Raw genomic sequence first — 10251 nt, 5'->3', positions numbered from 1 at the left:
TTGGTTTGAGGCAAAACACACCAAACAGCAGTATTTCCCAATGAACTACAGGATAGATATGGATTGTGGCTAATATATTGCATATTCTGCTTCAGGCAGTGGGAGCACCCTGGAACCAAAATTAACCATAATGTGTATACATCCATACCTAGAGCAGATGTCAAGGCCATTGATTTCAACGGGTCTACTCTGAGTACCACTAATGTAGCCTATAATGCTTACACTTTCTGTGCTAGAAAGCTGACTGATTTGAAGTCAAGGACAATGGGGAAAATAAATCGGTGCCTATTTTTGCAATGCCTGGCAAATGCCCATAGAGCACAGTTAAAATATAAAGTGCAATATTGCCAAGACTATATGAATGTTTTATTATTTCTTGTAGGTGTCACCAAGTGAAGTTTGATATACTGTAATATATATGCCTTGAACATTTATGTTTTATGGCTGTGATTTATGGGGGTGTTTATGTCATGTGAATAGTTTTATTTAAGAAAGAACAAAAGCTGCTCATTTTGTACTCGTATTTTCTATTCGTATGCTGTTGTGGTTTCTGCCTCATATAAAATGACTAGCTGAGAAACTCCAACCAAAGCTTTGAATATGTTTCTCACATTCTTGTCCTGGGATATTACATTTCTGCACAATCAGCACCAAATCCACTGCCCCCTCCCTTTTTTGGCTATTTATCAATTACTACTATTACATTGAGTAACAAGGGAAATACAGATTACTGGTAATATCACTCTTATATTGAAGAGAATAAAGCAGGCGGCATTTTTAATTTTGCACATATATTTCCCCAGCTGTTCTGAAATTACTTGCTTTAAGTGGTCTGTAAGATTGCAATGAAAGTAATATATGAATACGCTAAGTGTAACATTGATTTTTAAAAAATGCTTGCTTGTTGTGTGCAAGCAGCTGTGATAGGAACTTTGAAGAAACCTCTTTGTTGATGACTCAAAAGAAGGAACATGAAAGAAGAAGGGAAAATATTGCTAGGTACCTACCAGGCAACAGCTGCTAGGTTAGGTTTGCAAATTTCCCTGTTTACTTACTCTTACCTTATGGAGGATGCTTACAGGGGCTAGATCTGCTGTGTGTGTGTGTGTGTGTGTGTGTGCGCATATGCAGAGGCTCTTCCCCGACATTTAATATTTGCATAATGTGGCGTTTCAGGCAATCCTTGTGGGGAATGATTGCAATGCATCATGACTATTGTTGCGATCAGCTCCTCCACAGAACCCTTTCAGTCTCCTATAATAAGAAGAAACTATGACCTGCATAGGAAATGCTAACCAGATTAACACAAATGGTTTATGTTGAAAAAATAAAAAAATTGTAATACCAGGTAAATGTGTGTTGCGGTTATCTTAGGGTAACTTGTGTGGTGTAACCTGTGCCTTTGGACATGTTTCGATTAGTAAGTGAATTATCCTGGAGTACACATACTTAACATTCTTTTAGGATGAAAGATGTGCTGACCTTTGAATAAAGAAGGATAATTGCCACATGCTTATTTATATTTGCCATGCAAAGTGTGTTGTGGCTATATGCAAATTGTCAATCACTGAGGAATCTGGTCAAGCAATTGTCCCTGAGGAGAGGTTTCACTTGCCCTGCCAGTTAATTGAAATATTACATCAGGGGTTCTCAGACTTTCTACCCTGAGGGCCCACTTGAGATCACTTGAGATTACTGAGGGCCTTCTTCTTCTTCTTCTTTCTTTTCTTCTTTGGCGATCACTTGTAGCAGAGTAAGATTGTCTTCCGTAAACATGGTTTTAACAATGAGTCTGTAAGTGACTGTGGAGGCCAATTCTGGATCCACACGTCCTTCCACAGTGGGGACATTGGTTACCAGGCGGGAGATACAAAACTGTGGTCTGGGAGCAGAGCCAATCAAAAAATGGTAAGATGGAGGCAGAGATTGTCCTATTCAGCTTGCAGCTTTTTCTATTGATATCTTTGGAAATTGCTAAATTATTTGCTATAACAGCCTCCCTGTGGCAAGGAGTTCCATAGCTTAGCTTTCCTCAAGTTAAGTATAGACATTTGCTCTGAAGATATGATGACTTGTATGTGAGTCCTGGGCTGCCCAGACAACAAGAGCCCCCTCTTGGACTTGCTGATTTGGTCCAAAGGAAAGTTGAGCAATACATTTTTTTGTATGTGTTGTTTTGTTGCAACTCCTAAAGCTTCCCAATCCTTCCCTCCTCTTATCTTTCACTTTTTGTGATGTATACTGGTGTTCATATGTTTAACCCTACTTGTAAATTTATATTTATACTGCTTCTTTTTAAATATGCCTCTAGTTGTTCCCACTTAATACTATTTTTCTCTTTGTATTTCTTATTTTGGCCGTCATCATGGCCAAATCTACATACGGTACTTTATTCTATTATCACTGGTTTTCAGTAGGGATTTTCCTCTCCTTCCAAATTTTAGAGTCTTGCTGCTGCTGTAGCGTAAAGGAAGAGGTTTTTTTTTTTTTTTTTTTTACTTTATTTGCAATTTCCTGTCCTATTATAGGTAGCAGGAATGCTTCTGGCTTCTTGGGGAAGGAAAGTAGAGCAATACATTCGGCACCAACTTGGCTGCAGGGATTGCCGGAAGGAAGTGTACAAGACACCATCCAAACATCTTAGGAACTCCACTCCGGATTTGAGTATGGTTTCCTCCTTAGCCTTTTCATCTCCCGAAGATGTCCCACAAGGCAGCTGTATTGACCTATTATAAATATATTTTCATATTATTTGAGAGTAACCTCATCAAACCCAGTATTGCTAACTTCTGAGTTGACCTGCATAAAATAAATATTCTAATCTAAGTTGGTCATGGTAGAGACTGAAACAGGGTAGCCTTTGTTCTGGACTGGATAACAGAGAACTTCATCCTGGGCTATGCCCACTGCCAGAATATGGTCTGGAGAAGGAATGAAGCCCTCAACCAATTTTTTTTTTGTTAGCCCTGATGTGTATGATGGACCTATAACAGTGTAATGCTAAATATATTTATTCAGAAGTCTCATTGTGCAGCCTAATTTTCAGTCTTAACTGTAATTGTTACATTTATAATATGGCTTTGAAAAATGGCAGATGAGGTGGACCAGCAGCAAACCATCAATACTGTGAAAGAGCCTTTGGATCTCATCAGAGGTCATCTCATGTGTAAAAACGAGAAATGACTGAGAATTTCAAGGCAGTTTACATACTTATGACCAGCATATGATTTTCAGTGATGTTGAAGAGACTATGACAACATTTATAATGACATGTCTGTTTCTTCTGCTATTGCACCTTGCAAAATGTTCCAGTCCATCCTTACTCAGCAGCAGTAATTCCATTAATTTCAGCAGAATATTTCCTAACAGGGGTGCAATTCTGTAAATTCCTTGCATTACTCCAAGCATTTCTATCTTGCCTTATGATTAAATTTAGTGGGATTGATTTTTGAGTTAGCCGGCACAGAACCAAGCTTCATGCATGTTTAGGACGGCAGTATTGTATTGGAGACACAATAAAAAAGAAATCAAAGCACGCATTGTATTGTATTGTATTGTATTGTATTGTATTGTGTAAATTCCAAACACAGGCCAATAAAAGAGACAAAGAAGCTGATTTACCACAGAAAAAGGGGCGGCGGGGGGGGGGGAACGAGAGTAAATTTCTGTCAGTTGATGTCAATTAACAATGCTGCCAAGTAAGACTTGATTATCTGGCCATGTGCGTTTCAAAGGAGTCCTAATATAACCAAGGTAGGCTTGGAAACTGCATTCCTTTTGTTATAGGTAGTGCCCGTCTCCTCCCTTCCGGAGATGGAGCGCTTGCATGCAAAGTGCAAGGAAAGCGCCCACAAGAACAAATAAGGCTGCAGTCCTAGGCGCACTTTACAGTACAAGGAAACAAGTCCCGTCGAACTCCAGCGGGATCGCCGCCTCAGTCAACGTTTAGCCTCACGAGAGGTGGCTGCAATTCAGTGGCGATGCTTCCTAGCGATCAGTTCATCGGAATTACTGCCGAGTAAGCACGCCTAGGACCGAAGTGTAAAGGCGCTGCGAAAGCTCGCCGAAGACAGGAAACGCAAATAATTAAAAATTGACTTCGGTCCCGGGAATCTTCCTCCATTGCCACCGGCGGAAGTTTTGCATGTTGAATTGCAATGTGAGCGCATCCTTGCAATGTAAAGGGATGGAGAGCGTTCCTGTCTCTTTTAATGGAAACCTGGCTTTGTTTATTATTTTAAGCAATATTTCCTTGTTTTCCCTTCTTATGCGGTTCCCCCTTTTTTTTGTCTGTATCTCCTCTCCTCTCTTTTTTTTTAAAAAAAGAAATTCTACAATGGAGTTTCCTATTGGATAGCCTCGGCTCCCTGATTGATGCCTGCCTCCCATTGGAGCAGTGCAGAAGCTGACATCACTTAGGGAAAAAGGGGCTGGGCTGGAGCGCACAGTTTGTCACCACCCAGCCTCCTTTGCCGTCGGCTGGGTGCAACTTCCATTTTAGGTGTTGGAGCTGAGCGAGGGGGGGAGGGCGAAAGAAAAAGCGAGAGAAAAGGTCCCGCAGGAAAAGGAGGAGGAGGAGGAGCAGGAGATCGCTGCAGCGCTCCTCGGGTTTTTTTCGTCGCCTTTTGTGTGTGCGCGCGCTGCTGCTGGTGTTTTTATATATATAAAAAAGCTCCCTTTGAGATTTTATTCTTGGAGTCTTTAGTGCTTTTGTTAGGAAACGGCACGCTTTTTTTATTATTTCCCCCTCCCGCTCGCCCTCTGCCTTGCATTTGCAGCGGGACAAAAAGGCGTCTGGTCCCGTGCAGTCTCTACACGAAGTTGTCAAGCTGAATGATCAGAGGAGGAAACTGAGGAGCACTTGGGTCGGCGGCGACTCTCACGGACGCGAGAAAAGAAAAGCCTGCCTCTTCTCTCCAGCCCCCCCCCCCCCGCCACACGCCTCTTTTTTAAAAAAAAAACCAACCAAAAACCTGTAAGAAGGGAAGAAGTAAAACTTGCTTAGTTAGCATTCGAGAGAGGGGCTGCGCGATTCCCGAAGGGGAGAGTGCGGGGGGCAAAAAAGACAAAGGTAAGGCGGTGCATTACAATAAAAGCACCTCTCCCCTCCCTCCCTTGAAGAAAAACTTTTGTGTTGTGTGGAAGGTGGTGTGCATTGGAGGGCTGCTGGCTCCCCCCTTTCTCCTCCCCCTCCCTTTCTTGTGGCGACTGAAGGAGAGGAATGTGAGGGGAGTTCCTGGGGAAGGAGGTTTCCCTCCCCCGGTTTCCCAAGGTGCCGCTTCGGAAGAGAGGAGAGAGAGAGGAGTTGGGCCGCGCGCGTCGCTCTCCCTCGCGGCTCCCGTGTCAAACGCGCTCCGAAAGGCACCGGGCTGGGTGGATCCCATTTTGCTTCTCCCCAGGTGCGTTTGGGTGGGGGCCTCTTTCTCTTGTTCTCCAGAGGTTGCTTCGAAACGGACTCCCTAGTGAGCCGCTCGGAACTCGACTCTTCGGGTAGAAGGACGCAAAAGTCCTTCGTTTTTTCTTTTTTTAAAGTAGGGGCTGCTAGCCTCCGCCTTTCAGGGAGTGGGGAGTGGGCCTTTTGCCATCGGGCATTGAGAGGTAACTGGATTTTTATCTACTGGTCTAAGCAACCTTGCCTTTGTTTTAAAGGGTTGAGATTTTTCAAAAACGCTGAAGCCTTTTCGTCGGCTAGCCTTCAGGCGACTTGCGAACTTTTTTTTTTTTTTACTACTTATTCCCGAAATCGTTAAAATATTTGGGGGCGTCTCTATAAAAGCAGGAATGTTCATGAAACCAGCTGATGCTTAGGCTTATATTTCATTAGGATGGGTCTCCCACCAGTCAGAAGTACCGTCGGCATTCAGGATCTTGGTTAGCTGTACCCTGAAATCTTTGTAAGAAACTTAACTGCATTTGCTCCCACATTTATCTGATTCTTTCATCCATCCCCTCTCTTGTTTTTCCTACTGTCCTCTCCCATTGTTGAATTTTAGGCTTCTTTTGGGCAGAGATGTGCCTCTGTTAACTCTAGAAAAGTGCGGTGATCGGGGATGTGTGAATACCTGCCCCCCCCATAGAACTTGTAATTATAGTTTGGATTTCTTATTATTCAAGACAGGAGTTCAAAGGGGGATTCCTGGGGAAAGCATGCTCTGGATTCTGGATCTTGTGGAGGATGTGGATCCCAGACAAAGATGCTAACATCCAAAAGCAATTTTCACAGACCACCATACCCGTATTGTGCTGAGTGGATAGAATAGCAAAAGGAGGAGCAATTCACAATGCAGCTGTCGGAGAGAGTTGGTTGAGTTCCTGTACTGTCCGTTCTGTGCCATTTTGTTTCTTCTGCTGTTGCTTGTCCAGGTCCTCTGAGGTAGAGAATCCAGTGGAATTGCAGTACAGTAGTAACCTGCCTTGGCCACCAAGCCCTTAAGAAAGCTCACTCTCTGTGAGGCCTGAACACAAAGACACTTCAAAAAGGAGCAGGGAGGGGCTTTCTGTGTTTGGGTCTAACAAAACAAGACAGGGCAGCTTGTGAGTTCAGAAGTCTTCCCTATAACACAATCATATATATCTAAAATGTTAGAAATCCTGGCTTTCTGCCAGTGGGAACAAATGCGTGCAGTGAAGAAGAGATTGTCCTGTCCTCCAGTACAAAGGAAGTATGGGATTGGCAGAGTGCAGGCACTCTCCCTGCCTCCTTTGAGATCTACAGAGAAATGCCTTAATATCAAAGGACTGGTAGTTATGGGGCTCTTGCCATTATCTCTCTTCCCCTTTTGCTTTGTGGTAGTACCACTTGGGCTGAATATACATTTCCTGGAGAGGTGAGCAGCCACTGATCTTTTTTATAGTCCAGGCTTTGGGAGGGAGAAGCTCGTGAACAAAGTGAAGGTTTCTTGTGGCAAAGGAGATGGATCCTATATAGCTTAGCCCTCATGCTTTTGCAGTGGTTCCTTTGGGGTGGTGGGGAGGGACAAATTGGCGGGTAGTGGGGTGTCACCTAAGCTCCACCTGAGTGGAGTAAATAGACTGAACCATTGAAAACTCATTGACTCCTTTTCTGCACCTGTATGGACTGAGACCAAAAATGTTTCTGGCCAGCCTAGTGGATGACTCGGTGGGAACATGAAACCCTTTCAGAAAAGTAGCACGTAAACACATGTGAGTACTCTGTAAAGCTCATGGCCGCCTTTTGAGGAAGCAAAGTTCAGCACTCTGGTACCTGAGTTGCAGACTGCTTGCTTGCACTCTGGGGTGGGGCAGTGTGCTAGGCTGAGCACATGCTGAGGGGAATTTCCCTCACCTCCATTTTAAAGAGAAGCATGACTTCTCAAAGGCCAGCAGTAAATCGATGGTAGAAAGGCAGCTGCAGCTCCCACCTTAAGAGAAGGTCATAATAAACTTTAACTTCCTGAGCTAAGGAACTTTTTAGGACTATATTGTAGTGGACAGTGTTGCATGTGAATAAGGTAGTTCTGTGTTACTTAGCCAAAAGGTCCCCTGGTTATAAAATCCATAAGAAGTGTCATCTGTTAGCTATATCTGTAGTCAAGAACTGCATGCTTAATCTCTGCTTGAGATACCTTGCAAGGCTGTTGTGATTATAATAAAATGGAATAACCCCAAATGTGCCATCTAGAGCTCCTTTCAGAAAGGGTGGGATGCAGCATGATAAACATGGTGCTGCCATAAAGGGCCACAATCTGAAGATTGTGGGGAAGCTGTGACCTTCCAGTTACTGCTGGAGTACAATTTCCATCATCCCTGGGCATTTGCTGGTCTGGCTGGGTCTGGTGGGAATCTTGAGTCCCATCAACATTTGAAGGGTCACTGGTTCCCCATCCCTGATAAAAGGAGCATCAGCCTTGTGCATCTTGGATTTTAGCTGCACTACTGGTTTTGCACACCTTGTGTTACTCTCATCAAGCCTATAGTAATCTGGAATGGGCTGGGGACAGGCTTCTGTGCTTAGCAAGCAAGGTTGAAAATTTGAGAGAGGACAGTGATGCAAGGCAGAACAAATGTGTCTTGACAGCTCAGTGGTAAAGTGGGGGACAGGGTTGAACAGGAACAGGCAATAGTAGCGGAACTTGCCATACCACACTTGGTTCCTCTCCTCATATTGGCTCTAGATGGGGATATTCTATATTTATATCTGCATATAGTGCTCCTAACTTTCATTTTTGAGAAGTGGCAGACCTGGCTGGGATGGCTTCTGCAGTTTTTCATTTGCTTAAATCTCGAAGTGGGCTTAAGTGAGGAAGTGGCAAGCTTGGAAATCTTGCAGCTGCTGAGTTTTGGGTGTGCGGCTAGTTGCATGGTAGAAAGATCTCATCCACAATGATGTTTGTTGTTTCTGAAATGCTGGCAAAGGGCCTGGGTGGACTTCTACTTATTTTTATACTTGTCCTTGAATCTGAAATTTGCCAAGCTAATTATTTATACATGTGGAAAGCAAGTGTCCCTTTGATAAAATGACTTGCAAACTGTCTGTAAATGGAAAAGGAGAGTGTATTGAAAGTCTGCAGGTTAAAATGGCTTCCCCCCCACATGAATTGAACAGTGTTATCTGTGCAGCTGCTGATATCAGTAGTTGGAAGGCCAGATAGGTTTAATGAGTTACTGTGATATTGTTGCCAGCAGGAGCAGTGGGTAGTAGGAGCAGGGTGGGTTGGACTGGCAAACAGGGAGAATGGAGTGAATGGTTCATGATTCTGTAACATGAACTGTGTGAACTTGGCTGTCTTTGTTCTTGCCATAGGATTTTGCAATTGAAGCAGTTGCTTCCACATAGCTCAAAACTGAGTTTGTCTTAATAGCTTGTAAGAATGTTTGGTTGGGAGATCATCCTCTTCTAGGTTCTACTTTAGGTAGAAGGGAAGGTTAAGTGGTGTAGAGTGGTGGTTTTATTCGTAAGTGTTCTGCCTGATGAAAGACGGTAGTTAATGAATGGTCTTCAGATTCAAAAGAATTTGGAAACCCTTTGCTTCTTATAAATACACCCACTGACTGCTGTTAGTCTTATCTGGATATCTGTATACTAAAACTGGAGATCTGGAGCTGAAATCCTATAATGTCATGGAGGTCATTAAGGGATGGTGACAATACCAGTGATGCTTGCACATTCCTCCATGATGAAGTAGGACTTGCTAGGGTGTTGGCTAATCAAGGGGCTTCTGAGTTGCTTTTAGAGCTATTCTGGGTTTAGTGACAGGAGGGGAGCTTGCGGAATAGATCTGGTGGTTGCCATTACCTGAGTCATCAAAGCATGAGCCACAGCTGTCTGACTTAGGGAAGTACAAACCATGGTGGCTTTACCCTCTAGTAGTGTTTCCTATTTTGTGGGCTGTATGCAACCACAAGAACTAAGAAGAAGAAAGTGGGCAGGACATTCAGAAAGCATCGGGTGAATTACGGAAGAGAGCCTGCTTGCATTCATGCCTTGTTATCCTTAACTTCCATTTATTTGTTCCTTTGGTGTCTTATGTCCCCCTTCTCCGTCTGGTCAAAATTGTAACTTGCATGCTCCTTCAGATACACTTCTGCTGTCCCCACATCCCTGTTAGCTCTTTGGCTGTGTGAGAAATGGGGATGGCCATAAAATGCATAAGAAATACCTTTTATCAGCCAAACCTGTAGTTAAGAATTGCATACTTATCTCTTTTGTAAAAGCACACTTGAAGATTTTTGAAATTTTATTTTTACCTAATTGTCCTGCTCTGCAACATATTCTGACAGGCTGGCGCATGTTAGTTCCGTTGCAAAATCTCTCAACTGTCATTCTCAAGTGAGACTTTAGCTCATCCATGTAGTTGACTTGGACTTTGGACATTCTGGGTGGGGAACGGAGGACAGTGGGAGTCTTGTGGATATTGTATTCCCAGTATGGACTTGTAAGTGCTGCCTTCTGGCTTCACTTCTTATAGCTGGAACTCTGAGACAGGTCTGGGGAGACAAGACAAGTGGAATGGTGATGCTGGGAGGAACAAACCACTACTGACAGCGAGACCATTAGTTCTCCCTCTTGATTTTCCTGAAACCTAGTTCCAGGGCAAATGTAGGGAAGATGCATGTGATGTTATGGAAACAGACTCGCTCAAACTGACTTTGTAACACTGGGATGATTCTGCTGATGGTGTATATTGCCATCAGAAAGCCAATCTCCTGGCCTTTCTCTTAGCTGCAGCCTTGGCTGTTCTTGTGGCTAAGTAGAAGCAAGTCCTCGTGACACACCCTTCTGCAGTTCTT

General features: G+C 43.6%; 1 protein-coding gene across 10 annotated transcripts in view; it reads left to right on the top strand.

Annotated features, from left to right (window-relative positions):
- The first annotated feature begins 4475 nt into the window (after positions 1-4475).
- The window catches only part of CTNND1 (catenin delta 1), a 60786-nt gene continuing 55010 nt past the window's right edge, over positions 4476-10251 (top strand). For 4 of the 10 annotated variants that reach the window (XM_080994240.1, XM_080994244.1, XM_080994241.1 and 1 more), the window contains exon 1: positions 4476-5071. The gene's annotated coding sequence lies outside the window, so the exon portion shown is untranslated. Of the gene's footprint in view, positions 5072-5250; positions 5400-5469; positions 5599-10251 lie in introns of those variants that run through there. The other 6 variants (XM_080994245.1, XM_080994243.1, XM_080994242.1 and 3 more) reach the window with 5 other exon arrangements.

Source organism: Podarcis pityusensis (assembly GCF_964106645.2).
Source record: "Podarcis pityusensis genome assembly, chromosome: 1".
NCBI lineage: Eukaryota > Metazoa > Chordata > Lepidosauria > Squamata > Lacertidae > Podarcis > Podarcis pityusensis.
The sequence above is the reverse complement of the archived record's forward strand: the minus strand, read 5'-3'. Positions and strand labels throughout refer to the sequence as shown.